Here is a 19,753-nt window from a genome sequence, read left to right as displayed (position 1 = left end):
TTTATCCTTGCCCCTGTATAATCTATTCTCAATGCACAGCCAGAGTGTCCTTTCAAAATGTAATTTAGATCAGGTCACACGTCTGCTTAGAATCTTCCAATGGCTTCTCATCTTCCTCAAGCCAAAGTTCTTTTCCTGACCTACAAAGCTCTAGATGATGTGGCTCTTTATTAACTCTCTGACCTGATCACTTACAGGACCCCTATCTCTTAATCTGACAGGCTAACCTTCTCACTATTCTTCAAACACAGCAGGCATGTTCTCTCTGCATATGTCCTTTGCACTATTTCCTATGACTAGAAAAATCTTTCCTCAGATAAGCATGTGGCAATACTTATTCATCTCTTCTAAATCTTTGCTTGGTTGATTCTTTTCAATTATATTTTAAATTTAAAACATATATTTCCCCTCCCTTACGTACCCCTCTTGTTCTTGCACATTTTGCTTAGCCACACCTGGTTCTGTTTTGTTGCATGCAACTAACTCTTCTGCATACTACATTTCCCTCAATTGTTGTTTTCTTCGGGGTTGTTTCCTCTCTAGAGTGTTAGCCCCATGTGGGTAGATGATCTTTTCTTTTTTTGTCTGATGTATCTCTAGGACCTAAATTAACTTAAACTCAAGAGAATACTTGTTGAGTATATTAATAAAAACTTTAAAATGTCTGTATAATACACCATGTTGTGAATATCCTTTTATCCCTTATTTTTTCCTTTATTTGGATTCTCTGGCCATTATAATAATCAAACTCAGAAGGAAAAAAGTATATTTCTATTATTGCCTTGATCTGTATCATGAACACTGTACAGAGTGGGCATTCTCACTCAGATTGTCCTCTGATTTCTTTGCCATGTGCTGCTCTGTGCCTGTCTCCTAGCTTCCGTGGCCTTTGATTATAGTGCTCCTACCTGTGACTCTTCCGTGAATGGCCCTTGGGCTCCTGAAGCTTCTTTGCCTACATGGTACCAACAGCTGGAATTACCCTTTGCTAATGCAGGTGGGGGCTATGACAGTCTAGCTCCTGCCCTCTGGCAGGACAAATTATACTTTGGGGTATAACTTATACTATGAATTTTCCCTGTGTCCTCTGGCTGATAGGACCACAGCAGGACTTCGCTTGTTTTTGTGCTCTTGCTAGGCTTCTTTTTCTTCCCTAGTCTCCTACTCTATTTTCCTAGTTTCTCCTGGGGAACTTTCTTTTCTCTCTCTGTCTCTCTCTCTCTTTTTAAAAGATTTTATTTATTTATTTGACAGACAGAGATCACAAGTAGGCAAAGAGGCAGGCAGAGGGAGAGGGGAAGCAGGCTCCATGCCGAACAGAGAGCCCGATGTGGGACTCTATCCCAGGACCCTGGGATCATGACCTGAGCTGAAGGCAGAGGCTTTAACCCAATGAGCTACCCAGGTGCCCCCATCCTGGGGAACTTTCATAAAAAGTCCCTTACATGTATATTCGTATTTCAGAGGCTGCTTCTGAAACCTGACCCAAGATAGTCTATCTGGATTATATTTCTAGAAGAATAATTGGTGGAAAAGATATAATTTTTATTTCAAAACTTCCCGACCCAGCACTAACTTCTAATGAAGCCTCAACATCAAGGAAAGGAAATAAAAGGGATTACATGATGTCTTTTTTATTTGGTTGACAAAAGCATAATGAATGTGACATCTGGTAACTAAGTGTTACAGATCCCAGTAGTTTCAGGCCTCTCAGAAATGTAAGATGTCCTAACTTCTGAATCCAAAGGGTTTTTCTGTAAATGTTTCTCTGATTTCTCATTCAACAAATAATTTTATTTTTGTTTTTGTTTTTTGCAAGAGAAAGAGAGAGAGATACAGTGAGTGGTACATGAGCAAGGGAAAGGGCAGAGGGAGAGAGGGAGGGAGACTCTTAAGCAAGCTTTATGCCCAGCACAGAGCTCAACATGGGGCTCGATCTCATCACCCTGAGATCGTGACCAGAGCCAAAATCCAGTCAGATGCTTAACCAACTGAGCCACCCAGGTGCCCCCACAAGTAATATTTGAACAATCACTCATATACACATGAACACATTTTGGGGGGTTTCTGTTTATGGGTATTTTTATAGTTTAATTATGAAAATGAAAGGTACATATATGAATACACTTAGGCAAATGATAATAAGTGTACCCTTACAATAATCTAGTCCTACTAGAGGAGGAAAATCTGTATTATTTCAAACATGGTTCTTGTCCCCTCAAGTACGTGGAGGGGAGCCTAGACCATGGACGAAGAGAGTAGAGATACTTAGGCTAAATGGCTGACCAAGAAGATACATACAAAATATATTAGAAAAGTCACGACTTCCCCTTTTTGGAAGAGAGAAAGATTCCTTTTGCTTTTCTCTGAATAACTATTCCCTGAATGATGTTCCATTTTTAATTCTTTGAGCACCTGGGTAGTTGTAATTATCCCTATGCAGCTAAGTGAGATGATGGGGTGGAGGAAATGGTATTGTGCTACCCTTTTCTTAATAAAGGTGCTTACACCATTTTTTATAACTGACTTCTTCACATGCACCATGTGAGAATACAGCAGAACAGCTGTGAAATGGAGCACACAAGAATACCTTAGGTGCATTAATGAGAATGTTTCCTTTTAAAAAAAGGTTTGCAGAATTACTCTTCTACTTATTTTCCAAAAACCAAACCTACTTAATGTTCACTAAATATTAAGGATAATTATTTGCCTACAATTAAAGTAAGAAGCTGTTCTCTTTGTTTATACTTCAGATATCTCTGTTTGTTCTTGAGTAAGAACCACAGACTTGAAAGCTGAATCCATGAGATATTTCTGTGTCATCTTTTTTGATTAGAACTGTTCAATAAATATAATAAGGCAATTGAGAAATATTTAAAACTACTGAAGTGTTCAGCCATATATTTAAAAATTGTAACTATTAGCTCAACTTAATCCCCATTACAATTCTAATGCTTTGAATTTACTCCAAGTTATCATATATTAAGCAACTGTCTAATGGTGTGCGTCTGTTGTGATTCAACAATGCATGTTTGGTTCTCTTTCTCTCTTTCCCTCTACATCTCCTACCTCCTCCATTTATTACCTATGTTTGGGGGGGGTAATTAATTCCTGTACCTCAGTTTCCTCACCTCTACAATAGGGAAAAATAATAGAATTGCTGTGAGGATTTTCTCTAATCCAGAATTTACATTGATCAAACTCTCAACAGCAATCTCTAAATTACTTGAAAGCACATGACCAAGAAAAACTAAGAAGGAAAAAAGAGAGAGAGGAGAGTAGCATTTTCACATTTCCCTTGGGAACCCTTCAAAGGACCTTATCATTTCACGAGCTCTTATGATGTCTCCCTTACATTCTAAAGTCTTCAGTGGCTCCCCACTTCCCCCAGAGTAGAAACTTAGGGCTGATATTGCAGGATTTTATTGTCTCCAGTCCTCTTTCAGCCCTATTTATCATCATGTCTCTGTGCTTCATTCCAATGGATTACTTACTGTATTCTGAATTTTTCCAACTTTACATCCATGTCCTTCACGTTTTTCCTGAACCTGACTATTAAAATCACACTCATATTTCAAAACTCATCCCAGATTCTATCCACAGAGGCACAGACTCTTTCCAGCATTTACATGCATCCACATGTATTTCTCATCTTCCTCTCCTCAGTGAACCCAGATGAATCAGTTATGCCCTCTTCATGAAATGTACTTGAAGGCCTCTTGTGCCTTTATCTTTGAGACTATTTGTACCTATATCTTTGCGTCAATTGTGACTGTACCTTTGCAATGCAGTCATTTATATTCTTCTCTTTTTTATTAAGTGTAAAATTGTTTGAAACAGGGATGATGCTGATTCTTTGCTGTTTCCTGGGAAATGCCTAACACAGTCCTCTTAATAAGCAAAACCATAATACATACTAGGCAATTAGAATTAAATCAAGCCATTCTTCTCCTCACTGCACAATTCAGAGTCCAGTGTTGCTCACACCCACCCTTCATCAACAGTCTACCAACTTTGTAAAGTGAAAACTGGGTCTGTAGTCTCCCCCTCCTTCCTATTAGCTTGTGTACTCAGCATCACCAGCCTATCTGCAGTATAAATTGCCAGAAGGGGAGAAAGACTTTGATTACAGTTGTCGCTTTTTCTCTTTGTTAGCTTCCACGGGGTTTGTCTCGTTACTGAGGCATTCTCCCAGTAGTCTCATACCCAGCTCATGTTTACACTTATAATTATTCATGTCATTAGCAAATTTATTTCACCTCTCATTAGAATAGACTAAAATGTTCATACTAAAATAGAACAACAAAACCAATAATACATCAGATACAATCTACTCAGATAATCTGATAAGAGCAGAGGGGATTTAACTTCAAAGGGGGAAAGACAAGTGAAGTTAAGACAGTTCTGCCAGGTTATCATGTTGCCTTTAGTAATTTGTTTGAAGAGAATGAGTGCTGGCTCTGAAGTTGACGCTATGGAAAATATAGTGAGAATTAATCATGGGAGGGTGTCATGGTGCTAGAGAAAGCAGAAACCAAGAGGTAATTGACATTTTTCTCAAAGGGGCCTCAGATTAACTGAGCCACAGGGAGTTGGGAAATTGTAACCAGGACCTAACAGCAACAGTGACATTTCTTTGAAAAGAAGATTTCATCATCGTTACTATTTGGAACTCGGGAGTTGTACACTTCCAGATCCTGTAGAAAATATGGCCCTTCAAGGGAGAAATAACTCAATTATTTTTGAAATGCTGATGAAGTCTTTCAGCAATATAGAGGTCATTTTACTTCTTCACCTGTTCTAAAAATATCTATTGAGAATCTGTGGTATGGCCTGGTTCTCTTCTAGGGCTGAGAGACACAACAATAAACAAAATAGATAAAACTCCTTGCTGGTAAGGACTTCTTTCTAATGCTAGGAAACAATAAGAAAACAACATAAATAAAATATACAATATGTTAGATAAGGATGGGCACTGTGCAGGGAAAAACTCCATGCAGATAGATTTCACAGAGAATATGGTAGTTAAGCAGATACTTGAAGAAGGTAAGGGAAAACCACATTTGCATAACTAGTAGGAGAGAATTTCATGCAGAAGAAATATAAAGGATCTGAGCAGAGCGTGTGATTGGTTTGGACAAGGAAAAGTAAGGAAGCCATTCTGACTGGAACGGAATGAGCAAGAGAAGAGCAGTAGGAAATGAGGCCAAGAGTTAAGGTAGACCCAGATCTGAGGAGGTCTTAGAGGTCACTGTTGGAACATTGGCCTTGAGCTGACTGGCACAAAAAGTAGAGAAAGTTCTGAGGAGAGAAGTGACCAGACCTTTATACTGTAACAGAATCACTGGGTGCTTTATTGAAAGTAGCAGCAGGAGGGCATGGTGAGACAGTTTTTACGGTAATCTAGGCAAGAGAGCTGGTTGCTTGCATCACCTTTGTAGTGATGGGAGGGGTGAGGAGTTTTCAGAATCTGGATTTGTTGATGAATCCAACAGGTAGGTATGGAAAAGGATTCAAGAGTGGTTAGAAATTTTTAGTTTGAGCAATTAGCAGTGTTGGTAAATGGAATTTTCATGGCCTGAAATGAGGAATGAATGTAAGGAGAAGAGTAAAACAGGTTGGAGGGGAAAGAGTTGCATAAGGTAGGAGTGCTTTGGGTTTGTGCAAGGGCCTACAAATGGTTTAGCTGACATAAAGTATGGTGAGTGGGAGAGGAAACAATAGGAAGCACAGTTGGACAGATAGCCTGGGACCACGTCCTGTAGGCAGTGGGGCCACACTGGTGCTGGGCACGGTTCTTGTGAGTCCTTTGCGGTTTCCTAAAAGCAGGGATGATTTACTTCAGTATAACAGTTGGAAATGTAGCTTGTCCATTCAAACCTCCAAGGCCACACTTCAAACTAGAGTGGGGTCTTCATGTCTACTTTAAAAGATACATTCTGTTAAAAGATCCCAGGGATTCAGTCTGCTCTGCATTAGCGCCCTTTGGATGACTCTTGGCTTTGGAAAGAAAGGTGGCTTCCCAGCTCTCCTGCTCTCAAATCCCTTTTGTTGCTGTTAGAGAAAAGAAGAGGTGTCCCACATCTCAGTGTTAATCACTATGGCGAAATAGCTAAAAGACAAAACCAAAATAGAGCAAAATCCATAAAGTCAAAGCTAAAGAAATCTTCCAAATTTTTTTAGGTCTCATCTCTGCTTTTCAGTTTTGACTTCCTCCTGAGATAACTAGAATAGTTTATTTTACTTGATGTTCCCCAGTTCCCACATGGACCTGAGATGCTCAGCTATAACTGTAGGAGGCGGTGCCATTTTTATTATTGGTGAAAATAATAATTCAATGTAATAAGCTGTTTTCCCAAATAACAGGGATATGTGGCAGGACCTACAAGGCAGTGCCACATACCACCAGGCTAATTGGAGAAGTCGGGTATTGGTGTCAGAAGCCCTTACTGTGGAGTGAGATTGGCTGCTCAGGTAACGTGGAGAAGGTCCAGATTCAAACCCCCATTCTAGGCCATAGCACGCTGATGAGACTCAGAGCATACCTTTAATAAATATGCTGACATGTCTTTGAAATTTAATCACAAATGAGTAGAAATTTGCGGTTTTGAAAAACTCATTCAAGTAGGTAGAATAGTATAAAGCATGTTGCTTTCAAAAGCAATTCAATGTACCAAAACTTAAAGTCAAGACAATGAAAGGTAATAGTCTTTGAACTGAAGTACCCCTATTGTTGGAGGAAAAAATTGTTTACTTTTACTTTTCATTCTGTGTCTGTCTCTGCTATTGATTTAATGTATGACCTTAGTCCAGGCAATTCACCTCCCTCTGTCTCATTATCTTTTGAACTAGAATAATAGCATCAATTTTCCTTTTAAAGCATGTTAGGAAGAATAGGTGATTATTATAAGGAACATTCAGTTACTGAAGCACTGCTTACATGAATATTTTCATGAATATTTTTGAAGAAACATTCTGAATTATAAACATTTCGTTTTGGCCTTGAAGGAACTTCTTAAGTTGTCTGCAGTTTAATAAGTAAATCTGGCTAAACCACCATATGGGCTTTTTTTTGTGTGTGTACACTTTTGCTGTCATCAGTGTGGCAAATAATCATGGGGTAGATAATCACCAAATAGTCATATGGTGAATAATCATGCTGAGTGAAAGAAAGAGGGCAGGACCAAATCTCAGGAAGGCATCTAGGTTTCACTGAGGCAAACCATTCCTTCTTAGAACCCTTCGTAATGGAAAGATACAGTATGATCTACCCATTTTTCTCAGAGCACTGTTTATATTTGTACCCATTATCATGCTATATGCCTTCCAGAAAATAACAGCTAGCTAAAATGGCATAAACAAAAGTTTAATGAGTATTTACTGTGCACCAGTGTTTTTTATGTATTAAATCCTCATAGCAATTCTACTATTTTTTTCCGATTGTAGAGCTGAGGAAATGGGCACAAATAGGCCAAATGGTCTACCCCAAGTCACAGAGCAGGTAAATGGCAGAGTGAAGGAGAGAGAAAGAGAGAGTGAGAGAGATGGGTGGGGGTGAGGTGGGGAGAACGAGACAAGAGGGAGAAGATGATGGAGTATAAAACTGCTCGCACACAGGTGTTGAATGGATGCTTGTTCCCTCATTCCTTTCTACACACATATTAATTCATTTGGTAACAATTACTTGATTCATCCATCTGTTTATTTTTGGTCAACATCTTCTGAGCTTGACTGTATGACCATAATTGTGCTCAGCACTTTACAGACTGTATTTCATTGACTCTTCACTGTAGTTGTGTAAAGAGGATCCTACAAAAGGAAGGGAAAAATGAAGGGGGGAAATTAAAGAGGGAGATGACCATGAGCAACTATGGACTCTGGGAATCAAACTGAGGGTTTTAGAGGGGAGGGGAGGTGGGGGCATTTGTGAGCCCAGTGATGGGTATTAAGGAGGGCATGTACTGCAGTGAGCATTGGGTTTTATATGCAAACAATGATTCATGGAACACTGCTTCAAAAACTAATGGTGACTAACGTAACACAATTAAAAAAAAGTAAATAAAAAATAATAAATAAATAAATAAATAAAAAGAGGATCTTACATTTGCCTGCACTTTATAGGTTTAACAATGCTAAGTAAATTGTTCAAGGTTATAAAGCAGGAAAGTTGTGGCATCTCAGTTAGCATATTATATTGCTGAGTATCATTAGTACATGTACTTCTTTCGCAGAGAACTGTTAAATGTGTTATTTTATACTAGGAACACAAAGGTTGCAAATTCCTTGTGAGGCAGAATCCTGTTGTGTATTCCACAGTATTTCCTGTGTGCCCAGGATGGTAGATGCATCATAAATTCTTGCTGACAGAGCTTAGAGTGGATATTTTCCCTATAGTATAACCAAGGACACCAATTTTATAAAATGTTCAAATAATTTCATTAACCTATAGAAAGTTAATATCACGTATCATTCAAACCATGATCCTTCTGGAAGTGAAGAATTGCTCTCTTTACATAGGGGCAGGATCCTCAGCTGGGGCTGCTGCGAGCTAACCCAGATGTGAAGCTGCCCTATTGCTACCACATACCTAACACATAGAAGGGTTTTCAGGGGGCACCTGGGTGGCTCAGTGGGTTAAAGCCTCTGCCTTCGACTCAGGTCATGATCCCAGTGTCCTGGGATCGAGCCCCGCATTGGGCTCTCTGCTCGGCAGGGAGCCTGCTTCCTCCTCTCTCTCTGCCTGCCTCCCTGCCTACCTGTGATGTCTGTCAAATAAATAAATAAAATCTTTAAAAAAAAAAGAAAAGAAAAAGAAGGGTTTTCAGAACCTAAACATTTTATACAGGATAAAATGGTGGGGAAAATGTTACTTCAACACCTTATCATTTCTTTCTCAATAGCACAAAATCTTTCACTTTTTCTCTTGGCACAACCAGAAATTTAGAGTATTAAACTCTTCCTAGGAACTTCACAAATCTTCATATCTTAACATTTAGTAACAACTGGTATACCATCCAAATAATTTCCATAGGTTTAAAGAGGGGCTCATATCTGCAGCCTGTATGAGTTTCTAAAATGTCAAGCATTTGGTAAGTGGATATTGCCTTTATGTATATGATTTCAATTAATTAGCCTTCATTTTTATATTCTATATATACACTACTAATAAACTAGATATCTATCTCCAGAAATCTATCTCCATCCAGATATCTATATATCAGTACAAATGGAGTGACTACATATTAAAGCTAGAAATATTTGTAAGCCATAACACTGAGGTCTTCTTTAAAATATATGTATATATTAAATAGTAGGGAAAACAAAGGCCACCAGCACACACACACAGGATCAGTTTTTACTTTGAAAAAAATGAAAAAGCAAGAGATTGTGCAAAATTTCCCTGAGCATCAGTTATGCCAAAATGACTTTATAGCATGTAGAAAACTGATGTAATTGTGGCTTAACAGCAACTAATGACTGGTAAGGGCTCCATTTGATCACAAATGTTCCTGGCATTCTTGCTTTAGAAACTACTGCAGGCATAGCTTATTAAGGAATTAGTCCCTGACTAGGTGAGGACGAAAAGCTCAATCATTGCGTAATGAAACTGTTATTTTCACATAGCTGCAGGAAAATCCAGTAAATCTAAAAATTTGGGAGGTGACTTGTGGAGGCAGGCAAACGGAACATCTAGTACATTTAAGCTCCATAGGTGGAGATGCATAGTATCGACAGGACACCTGAAAAGACGACAAAAATCAGACGTAGGTGTGTAGTTGGTATGAGCAAGAATAATACCCTGCTTTGCACTTAGTGTGACAGCTGAGTTGCATTTAGGGAAAGGTAAAGTCCTTCTGTGGCTGCTCAACTAGAATCTGCACACAGACGGGCTCTTACAGGTGTCCTCCCGGTGACCGAGTAAGCGTGCACACACACCTCATGAACCTTAGTCGTGCTTCTCCATCACTAACCGATCTTAGCAATGATTTCAGAGGGAGAAAGGAAAATCCTATCATGTGGGTACTTTCTTTACGGTCAATTTTAGTGTTACCTATGTCTTCCTGTCTTGACAGAGTACATAGGCTAACGTCAGGAGGCTTCGGGGACTCAATGGCCATGTAACAGATAAATAGATAAACCTTCTAAGTTTTGCTTCTACAAAATAGGGGCATTTTCTCCATGAAAAGGTGTAAGGAGGGATGCCTGGGTGGCTGAGTTAGGTAAGCGGCTGCCTTCAGCTCAGGTCATGATCTAGGGGTTCTGGGGTCCGGCATCCTCGGGCTCCCTGCTCAGCAGGGGACTCTGCTTCCCACTTTCCCTCTGCCTGCTGCTCTGCCTGCTTGTACCCTCTCTCCATCTCTCTCTCTCTCTCTTTCCATCAAATAAATAAAACCTTTAAAAATTTTTGTAAGAAATGAGGTAAAAATAAGATACCTGTCTAATGAACTGGCCAGTGAATGGGACTCTTCAAGAGAGTCTCCAAAAGCATTTGATATGACACAACAACTCCATAGGACATGCCCTGATTCCAGTGTTTTAACACTTGAGGCGAAACGCGCCTTCTGCTTTCACCGTCCAGTCCAAGTGCTTTTGTTCTCAATGTACAGAAAAATGCTTTCCAGAAATATCATTTGGAAAGAATATTGCTACGTACACCATGAAAACTCCAACTTTTCTTTATTAAACAGCTGCAGAGACTTACCTTCTCCATGATCTATCTTTCTTGAGCTCTGACTGAATTAGAGACAGCCATTGAGCTGTAGGATGAGAAAATGAGCTTAGGTTGTTCATGGTTGGTGTTTTGAAAATTCCATCCCTTAGTCTCCAACCCCATACCTTCCTTGACAAAAGTAGCAACAGCAACTAGAACTTGACATATTATGTAAACAGCTTCCTTTATTTCACCAGTAGATGGTCAAATCCATCTTGGTTTTTATTATCCATTGAATGTGCAGCATATGCAGTATGAGATCAGGGATAGGCCGACTGAGACAGTGATGGGGAATCAACAGTTCAGAAGTACCAAAAAAATAACAAAAAATAGATTTTTTTTTTCAAAATACTGACTTTTCAGATTTCAAAAGACATTATCACAGGAAAACTCAGACTTTTGATTTTATTTTATAACCAAAATTTTTAATTTTTAAAAACATTTTTAAATATTTTATTTATTTATTTGAGAGAGAGAGAGAGAGAGAGCATGAGCAGAGGAGGAAGAGCAAGAAGCAGATGCCCCGCTGACCAGGGAACCTGATGCAGGGCTCAATTCTAGAACCCTAGCATCATGACCAGAACTGAAGGCAGACGCTTAACTGACTGAGCCACTCAGGCAGCCCAACAACTTCATATTTTTTTTAAGCATCAGACTTTGTCCCATAATCTCCTCAGGGCTTAGGGGCCCTTAATATGACTCTATTACACACCACAGTAAATGTCATAGGTTCTTCTTCGCAATTACACATGAATATAAAATCTAAGCTCGATATCTTATGCTTCAACCTTTAGCCTCACAATTCCCTGTCTTCCTATTCTGTCATTCCTCCATCCTTGACTGACCTCAAAGATCGTATCATGCCTCCTTTCTGGGCTTTATCACACTACATCTGCTTAAGCAAATGTGATTTTTCTCTGCAAGATGCCCCTTTAAATATTTAAAAATTCCAGAATTCATTTCCTATGAAAGACACCTAACTGGATTGATCACGTAAAGCACAAATTTTTTGTATCCAGTTTTGGGCTATGAGATGGTCAGAGTTATTTCCAACCTATCATAATGATGAACAACCGAATCAAGTATAATAATACAAGTAACAAGTATAATTTGTTCATAAACAGTGTGCTATGGGAGCCCAGAGGGAGGAGCATTTATCAGAAAGGACTCTTGCTGTAGGAACAGAAATGGACGATGGCTTGCTGTAGAGGGAAACACTGGAAAGATAGTAAGACAAGGTAGAGGGCTGGAGAGCAAAGCTTGAAAATGGGGCAGGAATCAAGCATGCAAAGATGATGCTGCAGAAGAATATCTAGTCTGTTGGCCACTGTACTCCTTACAGTCGATCTGATCTGTGCGCTTCTTTGCTTCACTCATTCAAAATTCAGCGTGCTAGGAACCAGGATACTGGGAGCTTGATAAGTCTTGATCACATACTTGTCCTTGGACTAGAGGGGGTGGGGCAAGGAGAGCTTGGCCCGCTAACTTCAGGATTTAAGAGTGGGAAGGGACAGTAAGAAGCAAGCATGGGGATTCCTCTCCCCCTTATACTATGCACAATGGTGAGTTTCCTAAAAGGAGAGGAAGGTGCTAATGGAAAGTTAGGATGTTGGATGTTGACCAGCCAAAAAGTTAACAGATGTCCATCTTCTTAGTTAGAGAAAAGGCCTGAAAGGGATGTTTTCCTCAAGGAGTATTATTTCAAGTAAAAGACAAATCAGGGTTTGCAAATGGAAGGAAATGAAGAACACTTTAAGTGGAAATGTAATCTATGCAGAGACATAGAAAGCCCAGCACTTTCAATAACAGGAATGTATTTGCTATCGTGAGATTGTAGTCTGCATGTGAAAATAGTTAAAGGAGATGAAGCTGGAGAAACGAGAAAAAAACTCACAGAAATAAAAATTTAAATGTATTGTTTTGGTGATGCGGCGTCCACAAAGGATTTTAAGCGAGGGCTTGTCAAGGTCAGATCCATGTTCTGAAAAGACTACCTGAGCCTCCGTGAAGAGAGTGAACGTCTGTGATTCTCTCAGATTTAATCTTGTGTCTTTAAACTGTGGTGGAGATGTTGAAAGCGGCAACTCTGTGTCTGTTTTACAGTTTATATTAACTCTCTGAATTCTTAGTTTCACTTAGACACAACTTTCTGATGTGCAAACTCTCGATAACATTCAGAAGACCTTCCATAGCATTAAATATCTTGAATATTCGTTTTCTATTGCTGCTGTCTACATTACAACACACTTCTAGTCTAAAATAGTGCAGCTTTATCTCCTCATAGCTTTATAGGTTACAGATCTGACAGGGACCGGTCTTACTGGACTAAAAGCAGAGTGTGGGCTGAGCTGTATTCTTTCTACAGGCTGTGGGGGGGGGGGGTAATTTTCTTGCCTTTCTAGGGCTGCCCACATTCCGCAGCTCTTCCTCCCCCCTTCTCCATCTTCAAAACCAGCAACGTCTGATTGGGTTTTCCCATTGTGCCCCTCCTGGTCTGCTTCTGTCATTGCATTTCTTCTCTTCCCCACTTTTAAGGGCCCTTTGGATACATAGGGCCTATTTGATTATCTAGGATAATCATCCTATTTTTTTTTTAAGATTTTATTTATTTATTTGAGAGAAAGACAGTGAGAGAAAGCATGAGAGGGGAGAAGTTCAGAGGGAAAAGCAGACTCCCCTTGAAGCTGGGAGCCCGATGTGGGACTCGATCCTGGGACTCCAGGATCATGACCTGAGCGAAGGCAGTTGCTTAACCAATTGAACCACCGGGCACCCGATAATTATCCTATTTTAGATCTACTGATTACTTTTATTAGACGAAAGTTCCTTTCATAAGCATTCTCATTTAATTCTTACACCAAAGCTTTGAAGTAGATTTCCTGCTTGCTGTTGTGCCATTTTTCAGATGAGAAAGCTAATGTTCAGAGAAGCGAAGGGGAGAGCTAATGAAGTTGGGACCTAAACTCAAACCCAGGCCTCCTGTCATCACGCTGGTGTCGGGTCTGCTTTGTTTCCCACAGTAACAGCTTCTCCTGGGCCTGTGCTGCTGGGCTCCCATGGTAACATGGTTCCTGGACAGAATCCCCGCCATTCCTAAAGGATTCTCATTATTTCTGATCCACATGTCCTGAACCCCACCTGAACTTCTCCCACCATTAGTAATTCTCTCTCCACTGCCTGAGCCCCTGGTAGCCTACCTCCCCAGCATTGCCAGGACCTGCTCTTGGAGGTGAACAGATTTGCTCAGGCTCCAGCCAGCGTCTTGTCCTCTTCAGAAGAGAGGAAGGGAAGAAAAGGAGAAGGGAGGGGAAGCAGGTCCTCTTCGAGATGTGGAAAGCTTTAGTGCTCTCCTCTCAGGGATACCTGCTGTTTTGCTTTTGTTAGAAATCACCACCAGCCTGGCAATAACAACCTGCAGTCTACAGTCACAATCAGATCACACTCTTCTTCCCTGGGATTCCGAGAGGGACTGAGGCTTCAGAAAGTTATAAATACAACACTTGACAAGCCGAACTCGACGCCCAGGGAGAAACCCCCTGCAATTAGCAACAGGACCCTGTACTGATGAGATACGAGGCTTTCAAAGAGCTCAGAACATGTGTTGTCAGGGGTTGATCACATATCTCCTGCCCTTCCGAAAATGTCTCTGGCAGCACAAAAGACATTCGATACAAGTTGGGTCCTTCTTAACGACCCCGCTTTAAAATTACACTTGTAAAGCATTTTAAAAGTTTCCAGACTCCTTTTACTGACACGATTTTGCTCAATTCTCACTGCATTCTGAGCAGTAGGCAAGGCCATCTCGGGTGTCTTTGAACACGGTTGTGCCCAGCTTTACATCGCTAGTGAGCGGCGGAGCCCATAATAGAATCCAAGCTCCAGGTTCGAAATCAGTTTTTATTTCTACACCATATTGTTGTCATCACTCGCTACTCACTTTCTCTCTTGACGCCTTTCTCCTGCCTCACTGGCAGGAGCTTAGAGGAACTGAACGGGCAGTCCACTCCACATGAGAGAGCTGTCTTTTAAAATAAAGCTTTCAGTGACAACATAGTTACGCAAAGTATATTTGCATTAGCCTAGTCCATTGTTCTCGATAAAAATTCTTCCTTTTCCAATTACTGGCATAATCAATAAATATGTACTGTCTGCCAACTTTGTACCAGCACTGTGCTAAGTGCTAAAAAGAGATTGCAAAAAGGAAAAGGTAAGATTGCTATCATCACAGTGTTTATATTGCATGGGGAGCAAAAGTGGAATGTTACAGAACCATTAAATGTTTAAAGAAACACATGCTGATTTTAAGTGCAATGGTGGTTCAAGGAATGGAGGCACAGAAGTGGGGCTTGGACTGAGCTTGGAGAATCTAAAAAGAAAGGAGGAAAACAGGCTTTGTTTTAGTTTGTTTCCTGTTTTTTTTTTTTTTTTTTAAGACGGGAAATACCTCGAACTAAGATCTGAGAGGGATCAAGAATAGCCATCATGAGGCTCTGGCAGCTTTGTGATTTTGGGAAAACTTACCCTTAGCTCCATCTTCTCACCTTCAGTGACAAAGCTTCAACTTACCCCCTTGTAAAACTTGGCCACCAGACTCTTGCCGGGAAACAGTCAGCCAGCCCCTCAGTTCTGAATGTGAGTCCAAATGATCAAGCTGCCCTTCCCCCAATGCTTCTGGGTCCTCAAACAGACACATTCTTGTAGGGAATAAGACAGTTTGTATATAAGACAATGGCCTACACATTCCCAAAGAATATTAACATGTATACCAAGTAAGAGCTTTGTTATGCACATCCTCTGTAAAAATTCCTTACCCTATGGTAGGCTCAAACCTATGGGATGTTTGTGATCACTTTTGTAATGTTTGTAATTTTGTAATGTTTGTAATTTTTGTAATGTTAGTGATTACTTTTCTTTTTCCAGACCCATGGGAAGAGTGTCACTCCTGGCTCTCTTCTTGAAATTGGATAGGGTTGTTCTGGCCAGTGAGTTATAAGCATGACTGGCATGTGTCACTTTTAGATCAGGGCATTTCATTAGGACACAAGACCCTCACATACTCTTCTTCCCTGTGCCCCCAACAACTTCCAAAATCCATCTTAACTCCCAGAAAATGAGCTGAGCTTCCTTTCTAGGTGTGATTGACAGATAGTGTGCATGAGAAATTAGCCCTTGCTGCTTATACCACTAAAATGTTGGAGTTAATTTATTTTGCAGCATAACCTAGCCAATTCTGAGTCCCTTAATTTAAATTTTTTTGAAAGAATTAGGTGGAATAAATTCAGACTACTTCAAACCAGTGTCTGAATCTCTCTGGCCCCTCTTTATTTTCCTTAAGAGCCCTTGACTTATACATTCATTCTAGTGTTAACCTTAAAAGTAAAATAGCCAGTTATTTTTATCAGAAAAACTGAGTTTATTCCAGAATAACAATTCAGGACAAACAAAGGATGGAAGAACCATAGGCAAGTTCACCAAGACAAAGGGAAGATAAGCTTTCATTAGGTTTTAGGGGTAAGGTGCGGAAGGTTGTTTTGAGCAAAAGTTCAGCGAAGAACAAGATTTTGAGGTCATGGCTGTTGATTATTGGCTGCAGGCAGTGGTCCGGGCACTGTTGCTGGGGCGGGGAGAATCTTCCATCTCCCCGTGGCTTATGTAGGCTGCCGTGAGGGCGCCTGTGGTCTCCCCTCCATCCTTCCACCCGGACTCCATTTTAAATGAAGTTTCTTTTACTCATTTTCCTGCTAGGCAGGATGGGTACGTATTGTTTGGTACGTATTATTTCCCAGCCCTTATCCAGATGGCAGTGGCAAAGAGAATTACAGTGTCAAAGAAGTGGGACCAAGCCCTGTGAACCTGGAAGCTGGGCTGTGAAGCCACGGGTCTAGATCCGTGGACCTCTGTGGATCACCCGGACAACTGCACATTGTCCCACGTTTCTAGATCCAATGGGCTCCTCTCTTCTTCTGCCTGCTTTTAGGAAGCTACCAAATATCCCTAGGAGGAAGTTGGCCAAAACAGAAATCCAGCTTTCCTATGTGAGCCACAAAAAGTAGGCTAAAGAATGGAAACTTTACAGTTCTGTGTTTTTCCTTCCCCCTTCCTCGCAGTGCACTGCCTCTCCCTCTCCCTCAAAGTGCTAGCTGCTCCCGCTTGTTAGGTACCATCTTCATTATTAGAGTACACTTTGTTGCCATAGCAATTCGTTCCCACTCTCACATTTTATTGCACTTAGAGTTGCTACGGGCAAAAGATAGTGGGGAGGGGAGAGCACGATTGTGTTTTCTCTCAAGTAGCCAGACTTTCTCCCGATCTGAGAAAATGTTAACTGCCCCTAAGAGGGAGCAGTCTCACAGCCAGGAATAGCATGGGTGGGGCACCGCGCAGAAAGAACAGTGGTTGCTCTCTAGGCTGCAGCTTGAACCAGGCACAGTGCTGTGGCTCAGGCAGGATTACATCATTCTTGAATTAATGCCTTCCTTTTAGGCTTAGGCATATATCCTGAAAGGAAAAAAAAAAAGTCAGTAGGTCCTCTGTCAGTAATGAAGATCAAAGAAGAAGCAGAAGTTGTCAGGCTGTACCAAAGTACTTTTCCCTTTTTATTTTTAAAGATTTTGTTATTTGCTTATTAGAGAGAAAGAGATTATGAGAGAGAGAGAGAGAATGAGAAGGGGGGGGGTCAGAGGGAGAAGCAGATTCATTGCCGGGCCGGTAGCCCAATGCAGGACTCCATCCTGAGACTCCAGGATCATGACCTGAGCCAAAGGTAGTCACTTAACCAACTGAGCCACCCAGGAGCCCCCCAAAGTACCTTTCTAAGGTCACCAAGGATAGGGTTTCAGGGTGACTGTGGACCCCAACATTGTAATAATGGTAACAGGAGTATTTTACATGTGCATCATGCCTTTGACTTTTCAACGTATTTTTGCATGCATTGCTTAATTTTTCTTTGTTGTTGTTGTTAAATGGTACCCCCTTGATGAAGACATCCATTTTTTCTTACTGATGTCTTAATTTCTCTGTTTTGTCTATTTTCAACACTGTTATACCTCTTCCTGAGTTATGATTCGTATTGAACAGATGTCATCTTAAACTATCTAATTGTGTTGTTTTATCTTAAACTATCGAGTCCTACTACTGTTTTATTTGATGTACATCCATCTTAGCCCACCGGCCAGGTCTGGCTGTTAGAGACTGCACTCTTAGACAGCTTTTGTGTCCCACATGAGGACCACTCTAATGAGAAGGCATTCTCTAAACTTTGCGCACTGATCAAGATTCAGATTTTCATCCAGTATTGTGACTATGGATTAGACACATAGAACTTTGAAGTTATCTAGGTGCTGCAAGCCAAGGACTTTTGTTATTTGTATATTAAAAAGTCAATTAAATTTTCCTCTCAGCATGATATTAAACATAATCAAACCTTATAAATACTTCTTAAATATTTTTGCAGGAGAAAAATCTGCTACTTTCAACTGTAATTTTTAAATGCTCAATATGTATAGACAAGCTGCTGTATTTTATATAAATGAATGTATTCATAGAACAAACTTTAAATTTCAGAAAACAACACAGATTGCAGGAGTTTAAATTCCTGTTCATATTCCAGTAGAAATGAGTAATGTGTCCATTTTGGGAATAGTGGCAAATGATTGAGGAGGAGTGCATTTCTACACTTGCTTGAAATTGCTATTTTGTGGAGAAGCATTTGTGGTCTGGTGAGTCAAGACTGAGAGATAGGTAGCTACCCCTTCTCTATTCTGAATCCTGCTTCCATGGCTCCATCTGTCCGGCAGGCAAGCTAAGAGCTTGTCTAGGTAACACTGCCCTCTACTGGCTAGAACCAGAACTCCTCTTCAGTCCTTCAATCAGCGGCAATGTGCTGTGGAATTTTTACTTGGAGATTTGAGGCATTATTTTACTGATGAGGAAGCTGAGATGCAGAAAGGATAATGGTCAGGGCTGTGACTTTTGACAGTTTATATCGGGAGACCAGTAAAAACAAACAAACAACTTGGCCCCCTCCATATGCTTACGTGGCTAGTACTTCCCAAAAGTATAGAGTGGAACTGAGCCTCTGAACACAACACACAATTGAAACTATAAATAAATGTATTAGTTGCCCCATTAAGAACATTTGTTAAGTAACCAAATGTCTGTTGCTGCATGAATTACCTGTGCTATTTCAATCTAGGTCAGGTGAATTATTCAAGATTTATCATAGGCTGGTGCAGTATTCTTAAAACCATTAGAGTGCACTGCTTTTCTCCCCTCTTTCTTTCTTTTTAAAAATGTTTCACCCTGTTCTGTTTCAACAGGAATGTATCTTCAGATGGAACTTTGTCCTGAGGGGCTATTATGGAGCTCTTGTTAATGGGCACATTTTAAGAACAGAGTTTTTCCAAACACAGGATCTTAATTGGTGTCCTTCCACCTTCTCACGCATTTTCGTGAGGCACTCTGTGCTCAGCTGTACTTGGATAGAGTTGGCCAATGCACAGGTGGAGGAGGCAGCGATCCACATGAGAAGGGAGATTTGAGGAGCCAAAGTACCACGTGACCCAAATACATGACAGTAATGCCTCACCTCTTCGTAACTCAAATCTATCAACCTCTCCTTTCTAGTGTACAGTTAAGCATCTAGAAGTAGACAATCAAAGCAGCAAGAACAATGTTACCTAGAGCTTTATTTCATGAGTGGCACTCAGGCCCTTATGTAATGTCTGTATTATTTTATACAAATCCCTTAAAATTGGTCCCACTATATGAAGACAGCAAATGATGGAGTAAGGTCAGGCATGTGGCAGGATGAGCTGGTACAGACATGGACACACGCAGTGGCCCAGAGGAATAGCTCATGGCATGACACAAAAGAGGGGACAAAGGAATGGTTACAACTAAAAGTATTGTGATATCAAGATCACAAGCAACCCTCTGCAGGGGAACAAAATTCACATGAACAGCCTTCAGGAGAATCTGAATTTTATTATACTGACTTAGACTGGTTAAACAGGGTTTCATTTAATCCACTTTATAGTGAGG

The sequence above is a fragment of the Mustela putorius genome, unplaced genomic scaffold (genome assembly GCF_011764305.1).
Source record: "Mustela putorius furo isolate JIRA1106 unplaced genomic scaffold, ASM1176430v1.1 tig00000224_pilon_pilon_pilon, whole genome shotgun sequence".
NCBI lineage: Eukaryota > Metazoa > Chordata > Mammalia > Carnivora > Mustelidae > Mustela > Mustela putorius.
The sequence above is the reverse complement of the archived record's forward strand: the minus strand, read 5'-3'. Positions refer to the sequence as shown.